This window comes from Protopterus annectens, chromosome 1.part1 (genome assembly GCF_019279795.1).
Source record: "Protopterus annectens isolate FY-2018-M chromosome 1.part1, PAN1.0, whole genome shotgun sequence".
NCBI lineage: Eukaryota > Metazoa > Chordata > Ceratodontiformes > Protopteridae > Protopterus > Protopterus annectens.
Window position 1 is genome coordinate 1,033,246,911 of NC_056726.1, and position 21,696 is coordinate 1,033,268,606.

A 21,696-nucleotide genomic window follows, 5' to 3' on the forward strand; every position below is an offset into this window, starting at 1 on the left:
TTTACCAGGACAGTCCACTGGGCCATATTGAGCCCATTTTCAGTGGAGGGCCAGGTAGAAAAGCTCCACAATCAAATTACAGTTTATACTTACAAAACACAAGGTACATGCATTTTCAGTATAACGTGTACAATAACATACAAAAACAATAACTTCATTCTTTAAATACATCAATGTACAGAAAAGCTCCACAATCAAATTACAGCTTATACATACAAAACATATAGTACGTACATACATACATTGCCAATATAAAGTGCTCAAAAACATACAAACAGAATACCTTCATTTATTAAATAGATCAGCATGCAGAGTAATTTGTTATGCATGCCTTACAGTGGAGACTTGAGTGAATAAGGCAACATTTTTGATGAAACTATTAGCTTACATCCTAAAGGATAAAGTGATTAGTACTATAATAACATGGCAGAATTGGAAAAAACATTTAGGATAGCTAGTTCATTATGTTGTGGCAACAGGGAGTTGTTGATACTTTTTGAGTACTCAGCTTGACTATAGGCAGCAGCTAGAGTGATTAGTGTTAGTCATATATGTATTAGTAAAATAAATGGAGAAGGAGTTATAGTAGGGCAGTACATAGTGGAAGCTAGGGAAACAGTGCCAAGTTTTGGGGAGTGTAGTTCTGGTGCATGTGCATTGCCATAGAGATGAAATATGTTGTTTTAGGTTTCTTTTTAAAAGACAGTGGGGTTGCTGGTAGCCCTGAGAGATGGAGGGAGAGTGTTCCTTAATTTAGCAATTGTAAAGGAGTAATGCATTTGTCCAGCTGAGACATTTGGTTTTATTACATTCAGAAGTATTTGATTTTCAGATCAAAGAGGTCTATTGGGATGGCATATGATAAGAACAGAGGAGGGGGCAGGGCAATTTAATGGCTTTTAAATATTTTATGAGCAGTAGTAAGTTGTATGTATGTAAGATGATGAGGGAGTTCTAGCCAATTCAGTCTTTTTAAAGAGTTACAGTGATTTGATGAATACTGTGTATCGGTTGCAAATTTAGTAATTTTATTGTAGCATGAGTCAAGTTTAGATTTGAGAGAGGACTGGATATTGGTGAGGAAAGGAGCCTCATAGAGAAGAGATTGTAGCAGAAAGGAAAAGGCTCGGGAGAGTTTAGTGGATTGGTTAAGGAAGGATTTGTATCTGTACAGCACACCTAGTTTTTGATGTATTGTTGTATATCCGGAGGTCAAATGCTAAGTTATCATCATGTATGATGACACCGAGCAGTTTGGTGTATGCGTCAACTTTTGTGAGTGAGTTGTCTTTGGCATGTATACTGAAGTCATCCTTGTTTAAGGGAAGTGTTTTTTTGGGGGTGAAAATATTGTGAGTTTTTTTGGGGGGGGGTTAATGTAAAGATGATTATTGGCCATCCAAGTTTCAGTGATGGCGAGTGCACTTTGAATAAGTGTCTGTGTTCTTGTGTGGAATTGGCTGTACAGATGATGGAAGAGTCATCAGTATATTGGATGACTGTACCGTGACTAAGAGTAGTGTGAAAATCATTGATGAGTATGCTAAACAGAAGGGGGCCTAGTATGTAACCTTGGGGGACACCTGTGGTTGTATTGAAGAAGAGAGAGAAAGAATGTTGCCATTTGGTAGGTTGTTGTCTGCCTGTGAGGTAGTTGGAGAACCAATTTAAATTTGGGGTGTGAGATGCCTAAGTTGGAGAGTTGGTGAGAAGATAAGGGTGGGAGACTGTATCAAAGGCCTTTGAAAGATCAAGGAATAGTGAGGAGACAGTTTTCAAGCTTCTCAGGCCTGGTATACTGTGTCCAAGATGCTATAGAACTTTCTATAGAATGCCCCCAGGAAACAAAGAATAAAAATGTGCCCTCAGTTTAGAAGAAAATGAGCAAAGAGAAGAGCTGCTTGATTTAATAGACGTTTTAAGATCAATGAATGTAATGTATAGCTGCTCTTAGCTACTGCTTATTGTATATTATAACAAGTAATGTATACCTGCACATTGCTGCTCCTTATTGCATATCATAACAAGTAACATATACCCGCTCTTGGCTGCTGCTTATTGTATATTATAACAAGTAATGTATACCACCTGCTCCTGGCTGCTGATTATTGTATATTATAACAAGTAACATATACCTGCTCTTGGCTGCTCCTGTTTGTATTTTATAACAAGTAATGTATACCTGCTCTTGGCTGCTTCTTATTCTATATTATAACAAGTAATGTAAACCTGAGCATGGCTGCTGCTGTTTGTATATTATAACAAGTGGCATTTACCTGCTCTTGGTTGCTCCTTATTGTATATTATAACAAGTAATGTGTACCTGCTCTTGGGTGCTCCTTATTGAATATTATAACAAGTAATGTATACCTGCTCTTGGCTGCTTCTTATTGTATAGTATAACTCATAAAGTATACTAGCTCTTGAGTGCTCCTTATTGTATATAACAAGTAACTATACCTGCTCTTGTGTGCTCCTCATTATATATTATAACAAGTAATGTATACCTGGTCTTGGGTGTTCCTTATTGTATATTATAACAAGTAACATTTACCTGCTCTTGGCTGCTCCTTATTTTATATTATAACAAGTAACATATACCTGCTGTTAGCTGCTTATTGTATATTATAACAAGTAATGTGTACCTGCTCTTGGGTGCTCCTTATTGAATATTATAACAAGTAATGTATACCTGCTCTTGGCTGCTTCTTATTATATATTATAACTCATAAAGTATACTTGCTATTGGCTGCTGCTTATTGTAAATTATAACAAGTAACATATACCTGCTCTTGGGTGTTGCTGTTTGTATATTATAAAAAGTAATGTATACCTGCTCCTGGCTGCTCCTTAATGTATATTATAACAAGTAACATACACCTGCTCTTGGCTGCTACTGTTTGTATATTATAACAAGTAACATATACCTGCTCTTGGCTGCTGTTTATAGTATATTATAGCAAGTAATATATACCTGCTCTTAGCTGCTTAATGTTTATTATAACAAGTAATGCATACCTGGTCATGGCTGCTGCTTATTGTGTATTATTACAAGTATTGTGTACTTGCTCTTAGCTGCTTAATGTTTATTATAACAAGTAATGCATACCTGGTCATGGCTGCTGCTTATTGTGTATTATTACAAGTATTGTGTACTTGCTCTTAGCTGCTTATTGTATTTTATAACAGTAACTAGTTGCACAGCATAATGCATCTGAGATTATCCAAGTGCAACTAACTCTGGGCAAGACTGCAATCAAAATTGTAGCTTGTTACAGACCCCCCACCATGCTCCAGGATTCCCACTGCTCATTTCTTGATACACTGGAAAATATTAGGGTGCAACCAAACACCATAATAATGGGTAATTTCAACTACCCCACCATTAACTGGAAAAACTACTCATGTACCAACTCTTTTGCTCAACGTCTTCTGGAATTCATAAATTCCAATGCCTTGGATCAACTTATTCATAACCCCACCAGGGGCAGCAATATCCTAGACCTGGTCAATACCAACACGGGTGACCAGTGTTCCACACCAGAGGTCAATTCCTCATTGGTCAGATCTGGACCACAAGCTAATCATGCTAGACATCCACATCCCGCCACCACCCCCCATTAGGGAAACCACTGTAAAACACTTCTCCAAAACCAACTTCACACTTCTTAAGACAGAAGTGGCAAACTTCATGACACCCATGCAGATGGACAATAGACGTACGACTGCTGAATCCTATACAATTGCACGTTATAAACACTTACACGAGTGTATAGATCGTGCAATCCCTAACAGACCCTAGATGCTATCCTCCAAAAAAAGGAAGCCGATCTGGTGGTCCTCTGCCATAAACAAACTCTACAACAGAAGAAAGAAACTGTTGCAGAAAAGAGTAAAATCACATGACTGGAGGAACTCCCTGGTCAGCCTCAGTAAGAAGCTGAGATCCGTCATAAAATCCTCCAAAACTAGTTATGAAAACAATATTGCCACTGACTCTAAAGACAACCACAAAGCATTCTATAGCTATGTCAAGAATCTCAATGGCAACACTCAGATCTGCTCTGAGTTACAGCACAATGGCACCGAATATACAGAACCAACTGATATTGCCAACATCCTGGCTGATAGGTTTAGTGCTAACTTTACCCCCCTCTCACCCCTAGAGGGCCCATCTCTATACCAGAAGAATGCAAAGTTCCTGTAATCATGGCTGCACAGGTAAAAAACACACTCTTCAAAGCCAAGAACACAGCATCCATGGGACCTGACAATATCCCAGGCTGCATTCTACATGAGCTACAGAGCAAACTGGCACCCCACCTAAGTACCATGTTCAATCATAGCCTCAACTCTGGCTTTGTGCCCACTGAATGGTGCACCACGACGGTTATCCCACTCCACAAAGGGGGAGCCACGACAAACCCCGGGAACTACTGCCCCATTAGCCTGACGAGCCTGGTCTGGAAGGCCATGGAACGTATCATCATGGAACCCATAAAAAAAGATATTGGTAATCTCCAATCTCTGGACCCCACCCAGTTCAGGTTTGTAAAAGGCAGAAAATGTCTCCTAAACCTGATAGAATTCTTTGAAGCAGTCACCAAAGCCATAGATGAGGATAAGGTTGTTCACACAGCCTATCTAGATCTCCCAAGGCTTTTGACACCATTCCCCACTCTGGAATTATAGATAAACTCACTAAACTAGGTATAAATCCCTATGTCACAAGATGGGTTGCCAACTGGCTCATGGACAGAACTCACACTGTGAAAGTAGCAGACTCCAAATATGACTTCAGACCAGTGACAAGTGGAGTACCACAGGGTTCAGTCCTGGGTCCTCTCCTGTTTGGTATCTACTTCTGTGAAGTACAGGCTAACACAAAAGGTCTTTGGCTAACAAAGTTTGCAGATGACTGCAAACTGGGAGCCATAATCCAAACTCCTAATGATATGGACATCCTACAAAAGGGCCTCACTGAGACAGATGCCTGGTGTTAAAGCCATGGCCTGAAGCTCAATGCCAAAAAGTGTATTGTCATTCCCTTTGGTAAAAACTCTGTACCCATGAACTACCACATAGGTGGTAGTATACTTAACACCAAAAGTGTGATAAGAGACCTTGGACACTAGTGGACAGTAGTCTTTCCTTTGATAATCACATCGCCACAGTGGTCAGGAAATCCTTCTACGTGGCACACCTCATCACAAAAGGTTTCTCATCCAGAAAAAAAAGAGGTCATTGTTCCCCTCTACTCATCACTCACTAGACCCATTATAGAGTACAACGCCCTTTTGGTATGTACCTCAGAAGACATCGACAACAACTGGAAAGGCCACAGAAATACCTCACAAAGAGGATTACTGGCCTCAAACAGATGCCCTACACAGACCGTCTCAAAAAACTCCAGCTTTACTCCATCGCATATTGCCTACTCAGAGGTGATCTCTGCCTAACATACAAAGCTATGTCAAACCCAGAGCTGCTGGACATGCTCCACTTAAAGAAATCCCAATCCCTGTGAGCTACACGCTGTAGGGACCTAAACCTTGCCACCACAATAAATAGAACATGCTGGAGGGTTACATTCGTGTCCCATTGACTTCCCATACTCTGGAACAGACTACCTATCTATGTCAAACAGAGCTCCTCATTAGCACTCTTCAAGAAAAATCTTGATGATTAGATGGGAAATAGGAAATTCACCCCGGGGATCACTTCTGTGGCTCTGCTCAACAGGGGCACAGGAAAATAATTTTCTTGGGTGGCAAAAACCAGGGTACCTTTTTGGCTAGGCTTATATAGGCCCTAGGACCAATAGCCTAGTACCTACTTATGAACCTAAGTAACGTATACCTGCTCTTACCTGTTCTTTATTGTATACTATAACAAGTAATGCACTATATACATGCTCTTGGCTGCTAAGTGCAGCTGCTGTAGCATGTGATTTAGCACATTTTTACAGTGCTCCATCACAGTAAACACCACAAAGTTGTTCTAGGTTTAACTATTTCTAAGTTTGGCTGACTTAATGGCTTTGTTTTGGTACCCATCTCTATGTGTTTGAGGGTGTGTGTGTGTGTGTGTGTGTGTGTGTGTGTGTGTGTGTGTGTGTGTGTGTGTGTGTGTGTGTGTGTGTGTGTGTGTGTGTGTGTGTGTGTGTGTGTGTGTGTGTGTGTGTGTGTGTGTGTGTGTGTGTGTGTGTGTGTGTGTGTGTGTGTGTGTGTGTGTGTGTGTGTGTGTGTGTGTGTGTGTGTGTGTGTGTGTGTGTGTGTGTGTGTGTGTGTGTGTGTGTGTGTGTGTGTGTGTGTGTGTGTAAAATAACTCATACTAATTTTGCTCCTTCCCTCCTTCATTTCCAAAACTACCCCCAGACCACTATTTTTATACTTTTCATTCTCCTCCCTCTCTCCTGCTATCCATTACTTCCCCATAAATAAACTCTCACTCTGTCATCACATACGTTACTCTTTCTCTCTATCTGTCTCTGTCTCTGTTTCTCTGTCTTGATCCACTCTCTCAAACAGCAAAACATCTTACTAACTGCACATACCACTTGCTTTTATACACATGCCATATTCTCAGTCTTTACTTATAGTAAATGGTCTCACTAACTACTCATACCCATCTGCATCAACCTTTTGTCATATCTGCATACCCCATTCCTATAAAAACTTCCTACTGTGCTGTCACACAGAAGTACTAGTTAACACCCTATACTTACTAACTTTCACATACTTTCTTCTCCTTCCCACCAAATCTGCTCACTGCTACAGTCGCTGCTTTATTACTTTAACCCCATGCATCCTTTACCCTCTCTAACTAGTTCCTCTCAGGAACACGTACTCCACACTTGTACTTAACCAGTCTCCTCCCCATATAATGGCACACTATCAAAGTTAGCTCCACCCCACTTCTATTATCTCAAATACCTCTCTGCAATGATCAGTATATAATAAGAATACAATTTTTTCTCTATATATCTCTTACTCTCCACTAATGCCCACAAAATACTTCTTGACTTTTTTCTTCTATCAAACTTATACTCAGACCTTCCACTTGTACCTTTGAATAATCTCCCCTTAATAATCCTGTATACTCCAACCCCTTAGCTACCCTAGCACACCCCTATCCCTGCCCTTTTCTCCAAATTGCATACATCCTCCACATCTATCCAACACTTTATATCAGTCTATAACTGGCTTACACCTATCAACATTTTCACTTGGCAGCTTCTGATTTTACCCCTTCTACTATAACTCATACACCTAACTTCTGGCTGTAGGTCAGTTCTGTCATTATAACAAGAAGTTTCTTATCACACACACTGCTCTGGCCATGTGTGTAGAAAATTAGCCTTACAGTCTCATGCACAGTGTTGGCTTGGCCACAATCACAGGAGCAGTAGTTCTAATTCCCTGAGATAGACTGGAAAGTAAATAAAGAGAGTCATTCACTTTTTAGCAAAATAGGAGCATAGGAAAAATAATAGACAAGAAACTGTAAGGTCCATAAAAATTCCTAGTTGTATATACCTTTAATAAGGGGTGGCACAGTGGTGGAGTGGATAGCATTGCCACCTGACAGTAAGAGGTTTCCTAATTCAATTCTTGGTTGGGGTGCCTTCTGTGCAGAGTGTGCATGTCCTCTCTGAGTTTGTGTGGACGTCCTCTGGGTGCTCTGGTTTCCTCCCACATTCCAAAGACATGCAGTAGGTGGATTAGACACTCTAAATTGGCCATAGGTGTGAATGTATATAGAATTGTGTGGTATGTATGAACTACTGTGGTAGGCTAGCCACCCATTGGTGTAAACCTGATGATTGTCACTGTTGAAGTGACACCCTGACTCCATATGCAAAAATGAGAATAAAAGGGGATGTGGGCAAATACAGCTTTAAGTAAACAAACTTAAAAGTTCTTGGCACACTTTACTGACAATTAATAATGTTTTTCTACTGACAAACAGGGTTGTAAATAATACACCTGGTATAAATATGAGTCTACCCATCCACTCATTAAGCCTAGCCTTAATTGCAGACAAAGAAGTACTTTGCTTGGCCTGTAGTGGTGACTTATTGAACAGGCTGGGAATAAGTTGACTTAGGAATCTATCCCTCCAGTGAGTCTTATTTATTTCTTGGTACTGATTTTGGGGCCTAGTACAGGTGTTTGTAGCACTATGTTTTTTGTGAACAAATAGTAGGCCAAATAGGGAAGGGTATTTCATGACATTAAAAGAGAGACACCAGTCACCTTGTAACAACTGTTAGGCTACTGAATCTAAGGAGAGTTGTGCTAATCCATTGGGACAGTCAAATGGTTTGAGGTCTTTATTTTTCTTGGTGAAAATTACTATAGCCTTTCCAGTTGATCAATCTGATTAGATCTGAATATACCGAAGGGAGCACTGTATTCGATGGTGGTTCTGATGAAGGAAGAGTGCGAGCTAAGATGACTTCTTTGGATCTTGAAGATAGTCCTTTGGAAATTAAATGGGCCAGACAGAATGTTTTCCTGACTTTGATGGAAACATGATGATTAAATGAGAATTGCGCTCAGAAGCACCCAGGTTTCTTATGACAATATCTATCTAAAGTGGAGCATAAGTTCATAGATTCATAGGAGGTTACTAGGCTAATGGCCTTAGGGCTTTACAAGTCTAGCCATGTTATACCCATGTTCCCTAATTTTCCTTGGTTAGATGGTCATTATTCACAGAGCAAGTCTGCGACCGGCACTGATTCCCCCCTGTCCCTAAGGGACATAGGTGCCACTCCCGGGGTGAATTTATGGTCTCTCATCCAATTGTCTAGGTTGTGCTTGAATAGGGTCATTGAGGAGCTCTGCTTCACATGAATTGGGACTTTATTCCAGAGGAGCAGCAATTTCTGGGATATATATCTGCCTCCAGTATGTTCTGTTAATGTCACAGACTAGGCTGACTCTTGTTCTATTTGATTTATGGATGTGCAGCATTTCCATTAGGGCAGGGATAGAGACTGCTCTGTAGGCCAGGTGCAAGTAGCAGCCTGTAGGATACAGAGTACAGTGACAGGGCTTTCAGTCTTTCCATGTAGGTCATGTTTTGGAGGTCCTGAATGTTCTTGTTGTGAAATCTCTGTGGTCTCTCCAGCTGCTGCTTGTGTTTGGTGAGATACATGCTGACAAGGTTGGTTAGGCTTATGGGTCTATAGTTCCCAGGGTCAGTTAATAGACCTCCTTTGTGCAAGGGGATTATTGTTGCTGTTCTGCACTCTACTGCAAGAAAGCTAGTGTTGAGGCTGAGGTTAAAGAGAGTGCCAAGTGGTTCTGCCAGGTCTTGCTTTAGATTGTTTAGTAAGTAGCCTGGGATATTATCTGGTCCCAAAGAGGCCATGTTTTTGGACTTGGAGAACATGGATATGACCTGCTCTTTGGAGATATTAGATAGAGGACTGGTGTTAGGTTTGCTCTGGGGTATGGCTACTGGGGATGGTGGGGGGGTTAAAGTTTGTGCCAAATCTGTCATCTAGCAGGTTGGCAGTTTCCTCAGGTTTGGTATGAGCAAGCTGCGGAGGGTATCTTCTGCTGAGTAAGTTCTCTTTTATTCTTAGACATCAGTTTCTTCCTTTTGTTATATAACATATTTATACTTGAGGTCCATCAGTGATCTTTTCTTTTTTGGAGGATCTGGTTTTGATCCAGTCAAGTACAGCCAAGTCTATATAGTTGTTTAAGTATCTATATGGTGCATTTGTGTACACCTCTGCATAGGAGTCATTGCTGGCTGTGTTATCAAGTGGTTTGAAACTTTTTATACCATTGCCTAGTAGGCTGTAGTTTGCTTTGGAGAAATTTTTCAGTTTTTTTTTTTGTTCCTGCAGGGGTGTTGGGTCCGATCGTTACTTCAAATTGGACAGATTTATGGCCTGACCTTACCAGGGTGGGCAACACACAGGGGTAGAGTAGTGATCCCTCATGTCTGTGAGTACTAAGTTTAGGATATTTGAGCCCCTTGTGGGGGTGAAGACTAGCTGTTCCAGGACATTTGTACTGACAAAGTGCAGGAACCTCATGGTGAGCATGTTTTTGCTTGTGTATGTCACCCAGTTGATGGAAGGATAGTTGAAATCTCTCTTGACCAAAGCATTTGCCTGTGTAGTAAGCGACTCTTGTAAGTCCAGACAGATGGTGTGCTTCTGTTGGTTCATGTGTGGGGATCTGTAGCTAGCAATGATGTGGTATGGTGTTTTACCTATAGTTAGTTGGGCCTGTAGTAGCTCAACAGAGTCATACTGTTTAACCAGTCTCAAGGTGTAACTGGTTTTAATGAAGATGGATACACCTCCACTTTGGTTCTTTCGTGTTCATTTTTGGGTCTGAATGTGTGGAAGACATTGTAGCCTTGCATGGCCGAGGTGCTCTCTGTGACCTTGAACCATGTCTCAGTGACTTCACAGAAGTTAGAATCTTCCAGGGTGAGGAGTCTTTCCAGTGAGTCAGTTTCCTGTTTAGGCTCCTAGCATTAAGCAGCATAACCTTTAGTTTGTCTCAAGTGGATTTTTTTTAAATCGGAAATTTTGTTGTTTTGACATTGCCTAAAAAAGGCACTATGGGGGAGACAAGCACATTTGCCAGCATCTGAAAGCCTAGAGAAGACAGGTGAAGACCACCTCTGGCAAAGCAGCGTGGTCTGCCAACCATGTCTTCCTAGGCTGACAGATACTGGATCCCCCTGGACTGACACCAGAAGCTAAGCCAATTATAGAAGTCAGTCACTCTTTGTCTACATTGTGGCATCATCCTGGGTGAAGATAGAATGCTGCTTAGGGCTAGGGACATACCTGGCTGGGACACATAATCTGAGAGTTCAGTCATGTCTCTCTTCCTATAGTCCAGAGAGGTACATCTCAAGTCATTCACCCCAACATGTACTATGACAGAGTCATAATGGTAACTGTTCTTGGGTAACTTGAGTGCTTGAGTGATTTGACAGATCCAGGCACCTGACAGGGAGCTGACCATGACCTTGTCCTTGTCCAGCCTGGTGAGGGGGGGTTATCTGTGTGTCTCACTATGGAGTCAACTATGACCAGGACAATTGGTTTTGAGGTGTTTTGCCTTATGGGCTTATTTGCTGAAACACTGGTGCATATGTTGTTATGTGTAGTGGATTCTATTTGCAGTGTGTGCAAATGATTTGGTCTTGGGAGGTCTCTGATCTTTTGGCAGGCTTCTAGTGAGTACCTCTGCATTTGTAAGTTTATGTGTTGTGACCTTGTTTTGAGTGAGAAGTGATGTGTATGTGCTGGCGACCTGTTTGATGACTGGTTTGTTGTTATGTGAGAGAACGGATTCCAAACAAATAGTGTAATTACATCTCTTATATACTGGATTTGTTTGTTTTAGGAGTAAGTGGTTGTCAGTCTACATGAGGCAATTACTACATTGCCTAAGGATGCCCCCGTCCATCAGACTGGCCAGAGAAATGGTTGGAAACTGACTGTCCATCATGGTAGGTTTTTACTGTAACTACTTCTGGGGAGTAGGATAGTTTGACCAGATATTGCTCTAGATGGGAGGGTTTATTAATGGATGTCTAGGAGAAAATTCTTTCAAGGCATTTGCATCTATACAGGGCACTGCTGAACTCCATTGGACAGTGTGCAGCTACATGCAAATGTGCGTCTTAAATACAGGCGAAATTAAACACTTTTAAGCTAAACTACCAGTGTGAAACCACACAATGAGCTTTCTTCCAGTAATTTACAACTCAACAGCTTTTTAAAGTGCAGAAAAATACAGTAAAAATCAACAAAATGATAAAATACAGTCAGCAAAGTGCAAAGGACACAAGGAACTTATTTTGTCAATTTTAGCAGCAAATGCTATGGGTTTCAGCAGAATCTCTTCAGACCTCTGCAAAAGTCCCCAAATGCATAGTAGCTTCAATTAAAAGAACAAAAACCCGCACAAATGTGAGGCTTAAATGCAGGCAAAATTAAACACTTTTAAGCTAATCTACCAATGGGAAACCATACAATGATCCTTCCTCTAGTAATCTCCAGCCCAGATGATGCTAAGACTACACAATTCCGCCACAAGCAATTCTGCCACAAGGGTACAGCAGGGCCCTTCTAATGTATGTTGACTGGAACAGTGCAAAAATATTGCAATACAGTCTAGATTCAGCTGAATATAGTCTATGCTGTGTACTAGCTACTTAAAGCAAAATAGCAGCTTTTTTAACGCGCAGAAAAATACAGTAAAAAGCAACAAAATGAGGCAGCAAAATGATAACATATAGTCAGCAAAGTGCAAAGAAAACGCAAAAAGTGCAGCTTTATTGACAAACTTTACTGTACTGCACTTGCATTTAGTTTGAGACCATTTTCAGTGCACAGCAGATGTGCATATTTCAGCCATTGGTGGAACAGTTTTTCTCCAGTGGATGAGCAGATAAGCCGAAATCATCAACAAGCTTGATCAACCACACTTCATGGGTTTTGGCTTGGATAGCTATACAATAAACACCAAACAGGATAGGGCCCAGAATCAATCCCTCTGGTGGTATCCTAATAGCTATAATTTTACATTAAAAAAGTTTACATTAAATTTCAAAACATGGGATCTGCTGGATAGGCAATTTACAATTCATCAAAAAATGTTGTGGTTTACATTATATTTGTCTATTTTTTTTCAACAATACCAGCATGGGGATAGTGTCAAAAGCCTTAGACAGGTCAAAATAGGCAGTGTACATAAAGTGGCATCTGTACACAGCTAGTATAACCTTTTTCAAAGATGTTTATGAGGATCAGGTGACAGGACCTGCCCTTCATAAAACCAATGAGCGAGGTCTAGAAAAGCTAAGCTGCCTTTGTCTGCATAAATGACTTCTGCTATGATATATTCAATGGCTTTGCATATAAGGCTGGTAAGATTGATGGGTCTATAATTACTAAGGTAAGTAGAGGGGCTGCCCTAGCATGGTTGAGTTACAGTGGTTGTTCTCCAGGCACCAGGCAAAATCCTGCATAACGGCTGACATTGAACAGTTTAAGCAGAGGATCAATAAATACGTGGCACCAATGAGAATGCATCTCGGCATGTTATTTGGAACATAAAATATTATTTTTAGCTTTTTGAAAGATTCAAATATTTCTTCAAAGGTGATTTCAGGGAAACTACATTTTCATGGACAGTGGGTGAAAATGTGACTGGATGGAGTAAAATTAGAAATAAAGCTGTCTGCTAATATATTGGCTACACTCCTAGGAAACTGACATGGGTGACATTATTATGCATGAGCTCAGTGCAGTGGTAGATATTTTTTTCTTTATTTCCTGACATAACTAAAGAAAGATTTTTTGTTTCCTTTGGTATGTATGGTGACATTAAATGTGTTCTCTGTTTTAATTTCCTTGCAGGCATGTGCCAATGTGGTCTTGATATTGAGGGATGCAGATATTTTTACAATCATTATTTTCCTTACTTCATTATAAAATGTATTAATAGATGAATTCCACCAGAGAGATTTGATTCTAAATTTACTGTTACATTTTGGGTCGATGGGTACAGGTGAGAACTAGTTTCATAAAAGGACAAGGTCAAGGATAACAACACCCCTACTGGGTAATTATACAATTTGATCCTCTGCCTGGTTCTAACAACTTTAGGAAAAGCTGAACACATCTAATTTTTGAGGTGTAAGCGTGTCAATCAATGCTTGGGTAACTGAAGTCTTCTGTAAAGAAGGTATTGGCTTTATTTAACCCCTCAATGGTACTGGGGAAATTTTCATGATCTTTGGGGGACAGTGATTGGGATCTGTAGTTAAACATGTTGTAAAAGCTGGAATTGTTAAAGGTGATTTGGATTTCTAGTAGCTCCAAGTTAGGGTCATGCATAATCTGACATTAGGTGATTGTGTTTCTGACAAGTACAGATACTCTCCCACAGTTACGTAATGGTGTGAAATCATGCTAAACCTTGTCATAGAGGGTCTGCTGCCATTGTATTCAAATTATTTCTCAGTACCTACACAGATATGAATGCATTTGAGGTATAGGAGTGCCTCAAGTTCAGACAACTTAAGCTTAGACTTCTAGAATTGAGTAAGGCCACCATGATGTTTTCCAAATTTGGGACTGAGTTTGTTATGTAGGAATGCCCAGTTGAGAGACTCAGCCTGATAATGGCACTGTAAGGGTAGCAAAGGCTTTAGGCATTATGCAGAAGTCCTGGAATGAGAGATATAAATCATCTCTGATGAATCAGGAAGTCTTATCTACCATGTTATCCAAGGCTCACTCATGGATCTCCTTAGAATGATACCAGCTACTTAGCTAATTGTTGAAGCTCATTATCTTGTCTTTATAAGTAGGTATCACTCTTGGTGAAGGCTACTACTCAAGGCTATTGTCCTTCCTACCTCTGACACATGCATTGTAAGTTCCATCATGCCTGCCCATAGGCCCCTATATGGAGCACCTCAAGTCATTCACACCTATATGGACCAACACTAGGTCATACTCATATTTGTGTGGGTCAAGGGACTTTAAGACTGTTTGTGACATCATAGATCCTTGTACTAAACAAGAAGCTTACAATCACCTTACCCTTGTCCAGTGTGATCAGTCTAGGCTCTCTATTCCTAATTACAGAGTGTTCTATAACAGAAGCACTTCTGTTTGTAAAAGCAGATTTAGTGGGTCATATAAGCTTGGTCTGCTAAAGACTCGGTGATGTGTACAGATTTGCAGTAAGTGGAAGTGCAGAAGGAATAGGTGTTTATATATGCACTGAAGCTTGGGATATTTTACTGTACATACTAGGAGGCTTTAGAAAGTTTTACTTAACAGACTCATCATTACTTATGGGCTGGGATTGTATTAATCTCAGAACTACAATATGGAGTATCTCTGTTAGAGTTCCACTAATGTGCAAATACTCATAAAATACAAAACACTATTAATTAAATCAGTCACTTAACACTCCTAGCCTGACCACACACACACAGACACACACGCACACAAACACACACACACACAGACACACACGCACACAAACACATACCACTTCTGCCTTTTACACAAAATTAATTGGTTACTATTGACCGAAAGAGCAACATTCCTCCTTTGATCACAAATCTGTAAACCACTCCAAACAAGCCATTGCCTCACACACATACTGGACAAGACTAAAGATAAAACAGACTAACTACATACTGAAAAATAGTCAAAAAGATAGGAGTAACACTTATGAGACCATGATTTAAACCCATCACAGGAGAAAAAGCTAGGGCCAGCCACCAAGGATCAAGTGTCAGCTGAAATCTGGGAACTAAACACTATGTACACATTCAAAAAAATGAAGAGATTCAGTTTAGTACCACCAAATGCTCATGTTCTGAAGATGAGGGATAGCTTTGTACTTATGTATTAAACTCCTCTGTTATGTAAATAATTGTATACTGCTGATTGTAAAGTGCAAATGTTTCCACGTGTAAATTGTCATTTTTACACTCATTAATTATTTGTACAAGTTGTACACTGGCTTTCTTATGTTTTATACTCAACCTTTGTATACCTAGATTACTTGTGCTATTTGTAAAGCACTTCTGCGTTTTGGCCCAAAACTCTCAACTATCCCTACCATAAGCCAATATGTTAATGACATATGTTTAACGCTGTGTGGCCCACTCAGCAAAACTACTAATAAACAAAGATCTCTGTTTAGGCAATTAAGTCATTATGCCTTCCACTTGTTAATTACTAAACGTGAACAGTGTAGACAAATACTGATAAATGCTACATAGCACTTGCCATGACTTTAATGAATACAAAAAGTATGTTACGGGTTTCATCAAAATAGTATAATTTACATCAACAGAAAGGCTTACTAAATCCCAGTTATAATATTTATTTTATTTAATATTTATTGACCAGGAAAGTCCAACTACTGCAGAGCCTATTTTCAGTGGAGGACCGGAGAGAAATGCTCCAGATGCTTCTCTTAGGTTCATAGATTAGTACTAGGCTAACTGTCCTTGTGGACCACTTTAAGCCTAGCCAGTTACCCCATGTGAGAATCAAACCCTGCACCTTTTGTTTGTAAGGTAAACACCTTAACCATTATGCCAACTTCCCACCCGAATGGTGGGAATGTGGGAGGAAAACAGAGTATCCAGATGAAACCAGAGTATCCGGATGAAACCCATGTGAATGCAGGGAGGACATGCAGAATCTGTACAGAAGGTACCCTAGCTGAGAATTGAACTGCAGAGCTTTTTGCTGTAAGGTAACAATGTTAACCTCTTCACCACTGCACTGCCCAGTTACATCATTCACAGAGAAAGCTGTTTTGGCTGTCTGCCAAAAATGCTACCCTATGATTGAATATGCATGTACTGTTAACAAACTTGCAAATAACCTGTACAATAAAACAGTGACCATCAAGACAGAGACTTAATAAATGGCATGATCTTCATAAGTGGAAGTATGTTTTTGCCAAGTGTGCATAAACTACGCTGTACAAAGTTTTACTTGTTACCTGACAGTTTACTTTCCATGTGCTGTCCAACTTCACATCGATCTTTCCATTTGCCCATTTCCCTCTTAAGTGTGAGAAGTTTGAGATCAAATTTATAAAGAATGAGACTGCCTACTTTTTTAATGTTTATCACACGTTAACATGACAAAAGTCTGTTGCTTACCAAATGGCCTAGCTGCTGTAACACTGTTCATGTATAACTTGCTTGGCATCTTAGTCCCCACAAAATCATAACATAGCCTGCTAATAAGACCTTCTTCTAAATCATGGGTTAACATGTTTCTACCTACAACATCTACAAATGCCTTTAACTTTTGTGTCTATAGAGCATTCCCTCAGTTCAGTATGCCTTTCTAAGAGAATTTAAAAACATATTCAGTTGACCCTGGTTCACTTCCAAAAGAAAATGCATAGACCAGCATGGCTGTTGTGAGGTTTGTTGAACACAGACATCATTGACTGTTGTAACATTATCAGCAAAACAGTTTATTGCAATGGCAGTGTTACCAAATGAAACCATCTTCCGAACAGTCTGAGATTTGATAGTGCACCAAAAAACACTGAACCCTCTCTAGATGGGTTTTCTAATCCAGGTATCCCTTGGTATATTTATATCTTAGGGTCACAACATTTGTCCCACGCACTCTTCCAAATTACCATGCTGGTCCAGTTGACAATGAAAGCAGGGGGAATACAAAGGAGGAATAAACTGCCCGGTGACTGCACATTGTCCTAATGGGAAAGTTGGGGAAGGGAGGAACAACAGTGCTGCTCTGCCAAAAATTATGAGAGCAGCAACAGTGTTTGGTTATTTATGCCCCCAATATGGAGACATGGCCCTTAATCTTAATGGCCCTGGACAGCTTTCTCCATGGGTTAAGTATATTTGTCTGTGGCCCACTCCCCAAAGAGAACACAGAGATCTGCTTTCCCATTGCAACAGGTTACTGAATACAAACATCATTAACTCTTTGAATATTATCACCAAAGGAACTTATTGCAATAACTGTGTTACCAACTGAAACCAACTTCCTGTCAGCCTGAAAATGGTTAGGGTACTACAAACTGCCATGGCTGTCTGGTCTAACCCAGGTACCCACTGCACATTATACATTATATGGGAGTAATGTTTGTCACACTAACTCTCTCCTGTTACCATGCTGGTCCGGTGATTCAGGCAAACAAGGGGAACAAACCATTCCATGAACCCCACCAGGTAGGGAATGCCTGCCCCCATCTTCATGGTCATAATGGGATGTTTATAAAACTGAATCCTAAAAAGTTACCAACCATGCTGAATCAGGGAATACATAGTGTAACACTACAACAGGAAGGTGAACTATGTGCAAGTTATAATGACTGCATTGCATAGCTACTTAAAGCTCACAAGCCATGCAAAGGAGATATCCGTAAACAGTCGAACTCATAGTGAAATAAATAATTCCTAACCAGTATCTGACAAACAGGTGTCATCTGGCTGAAACCAAATTGTGTATGTGTCATTGAAATCCCAATGCTCCACAACATAAAAAGCAATGCAATGAGCTGCTCTGAAAAATCTGTGATTATAAAACCTGTGAGTATTTTTTACTGCTGTCTTTGATAACATGTTCACACATCAAAGCCTGTGAAAGATGGCAGTCCAAACTACAATGCTCTGTGGACAAGGAGATTGAACTCCAAACAAAATTTTGTTTAGAGTGACCTCTCTATAACTTGGGTGCCTTACCTTCAACTACTTCTAACTTTTTTCTGCCACACCATTTCAGGAAGGCTCAATTGTATAACTGCTGCTCAATGTGTCTTAAACCTGAATGTAATGTTATGTATATATAACTATGAAAATAATGTTATGTTTTGTAAAGTGTTTTATAATCCATCTCATTTGAATGTCACTATATGATCATTAGTATATACTACTACTGACCACACCAGTTTTCATACTACCTTGACTGTGCTACAGATCTCTCTGAATTGCATATGCCCTGCATGTCAACACTTACTGCATATTTAGCTTTACACACTGCACTATTTTTCCTTTCTGAATACACCCCTACTGTGTCTTATGTCCTGTAAGAGTGCCAACTGTATACACAAACAACAAGGTACCTGTAAACAAACATTTAATTGTTTATTTTAATAAGCAATGAAAACAACAAACAGATGTGCACTGTACTGTCCAAGGTACCAAATAAAATTTAACCTCTGTTTGAAATCATTTAAATTAATGTATTCCCATTATTTCTGTATTCATCTGTTTGTTTACTAATAAATTTCAGCTTGATAACCATGCAAGTGGGTCGCTGACAGACCCTTCTGAGTCACAACCTGAGCTCCATGGTTCAAGACACAAACAGAAAATGGTAAATAGAATAAAGAATTATACTACTTTCTGAAGGAATGTCAAGCAGTTTGGCTAAATGCACAAATGGAATTCAAGCAAGACGACAGCTAAAAAAATATAGCAAATGGAAATGAGGTCAAACTATAACTACAGCTTTGCAGGCAAGAATGGTATTATTGCTCACGCCTGAAATATTTGTGTGTGTGTACATATCTAAAATGTATAAATATAAATAAACTATTAATAGAGTGGCTATGTTAAGTATAGAAGGCTCTCTCTATTTTTATTATTTTTTGTATTATGTGCAGTGGTGTTTTTTAAACTGATGAGTGGTGTATATTATAGATATCTTGCATTGTTGTGATTCATCAGCAAATTGCCTCTTCTGTGTTTCACTGTAACCCAGTTATGTTATATCAAAAATATCGAACTATACCTAGATATGATACTTTTGAAACAGTCAAATAAATAAAATTATGACTCCATGAGGAACATGCATGTCTGCTTGCTTACTCATTTATTTTACAAAATAAATGAAACTACAATTTTGCATGGATAATGTGTGTCTGTTACTTATATTTGTATGTACAAAGTTGTACTGGCTAATTCTAATTAGAAACACAAAGGTCTGTCTAGTGTATAGGAATATACATGCAATAAAACATTAATTACTTGTGATTTCACGACATTTCAGCTATAACTGAAGGCATGTCTCTCAACCCTATACTATAGAGAGAAAAGCCTTGACTGAAACATTTAATTGGCTAAAATAGTTACCAAAGTCCAAGATAAGAGTAGAGGACAGTAACTTTACTCAAAAGTGTTACACAGCAGCAATAAGGTACAAGTAGAAGACAGAGTCCATATGACTCAAAGATGACTAGTTACTCCCTAGAAAATACCTTCTACCTCTTATCCTCTCACTGTTACTAAAGAATGGGTCCTCACTGCAGCCTCCAGAGCTAAACACACTACAGCAATGAGCCCTGATAACATCCAGAGATGCCTCCTCTAAAGTTTTAAAAATGACCCCTCAGGCTCACTAAAATGTCTATTCAGCCACAGCCTTTAGACAGACTTTGCCCCTAGGGAATGCAGGAATGTAATGGTCATCCATCTACATAAAGGTGGACCATGAACAGACCTAGGGAAATACAGACCCACAAGCTGGACTAGTCTTATATACAAGGCCATGAAAAAAGTTATCATGGATCTAAAAAAATACATAGGAAATCTTCAAATACTGGACCCATCCCAGTTTGGTTTTATTATGGATAGGTCACGCCTACTTAACCCAGTGGACTACTTTGAGAAGGCCACTTGAGCCATGGATGATGCCCTTTGGTAAAAAACATGTACCCGTGAATTATCACATAGGTGGCAGTACATTAAACACCGAAAGTGTGATAAGAGACTTAGGGACACAGGTGGACAGTGGTCTCACCTTCGATAACCACATCGCCACAACAGTCAGGAAATCCTTCCTTGTGGCAAACCTCATCACTAAGGGCTTTTCATCCAGAAAAAAGGAGGTCATTGTCACACTGTACTCATCCCTCATTAGACCCATTATAGAATACAACTCCCCATTTGGTATGTACCTCTCAAGACATCTGCAACAACAGGAAAGGCAGCAGAAATACCTCACTAAAAGAATCACAGGCCTAAAGCAGATCCCCTATGCTGACCGTCTAAAAAACTCCAGCTATACTCTGTCGCATATCGTCTACTCAGAGGCAGTCTCTGCTTAACATACAAGGCCATGTCAAACCCAGAGCTGTTGGGCATGCTACACAAAGAAATCCCAATCCCTCAGAGCCACATGCTCCAGGGATAGAAACCTTGTCATAACAATGAACAAAACATGCTGGAGGGATAGGTTCCTGACCCAGAGACTCCCCAGACTCTGGAATAGATTGCCCATACATGTCAAGCAGAGTGCCTCTTTGGCCGTCTTCAAAAGGAACCTTGATGACTGGATGGGAGATAGGAAATTCACCCCGGGCATCACGTCAGTCGCCCTGCTAGACAGAGGTCCAGGGAACTAAATATTGTGGGAAAAAATAGCCAGACAATTGTTATGGCTAGGCTTGTATAGGCCCTATGGCTGATAGCCTAGTACCAACCTATGAACCTATAAAAAAGTGCATACTGCCTACCTTGACCTAGTGAAGGCATTCAACACACTACTCCTCACTTAGGTACTATAGACAAACTGAGAAATGTAGAAAAGTTGGGAGGTTAGCATAATGGTTAAGGTGTTTACCTTACAAACACAAGGTGCAGCGTTTGATTCTCGCATGGGGTAACTGGCTAGGCTTAAAATGGCCCACAAGGGCAGTTAGCCTGGTACTACTCTATGAACCTATAAGTTAGTACTATATGTGCTAAATGCTGGTATTGCTTATGGCTGTAATCTGCTTGAAACTAGCATTTACTAAATGTTCAATGTGTATTAAAATAGCACTTAAATGTACAATGAGAGTATATAATGCATACATTTGCCAAATTTGATTCTGTTTAGTTTGAGTATCTAGTAAGTGATCTAATTATAAAACATCTACAACTAGATTTTGCTTCTTTGACTGCATTAATTTCATGTCATCTATTCCATTAAAGTATATCAGTTATTACCAAGAATGATGTGCATGTTTCCTAAAAAAAATAAATAAATGAAAACAGACAAACAGACATTCCATCCATTCATAACTGCTGTTCCCAATTTTGCAAATGGGGTCAGGGTGTCACTTTAACGGTAGCAGTTATCTAGAGCCAAGGTTTACACCAGCAGGTAGCTAGCCCTGCTGTGGTAAT

The 21,696-nt window shown here is 39.8% G+C and overlaps 1 protein-coding gene across 1 annotated transcript in view; it reads left to right on the plus strand.

The window, feature by feature from the left end:
* Positions 1-21,696, plus strand: part of LOC122815301 (deleted in malignant brain tumors 1 protein-like) — a 1,941,982-nt gene that overhangs the window by 135,149 nt on the left and 1,785,137 nt on the right.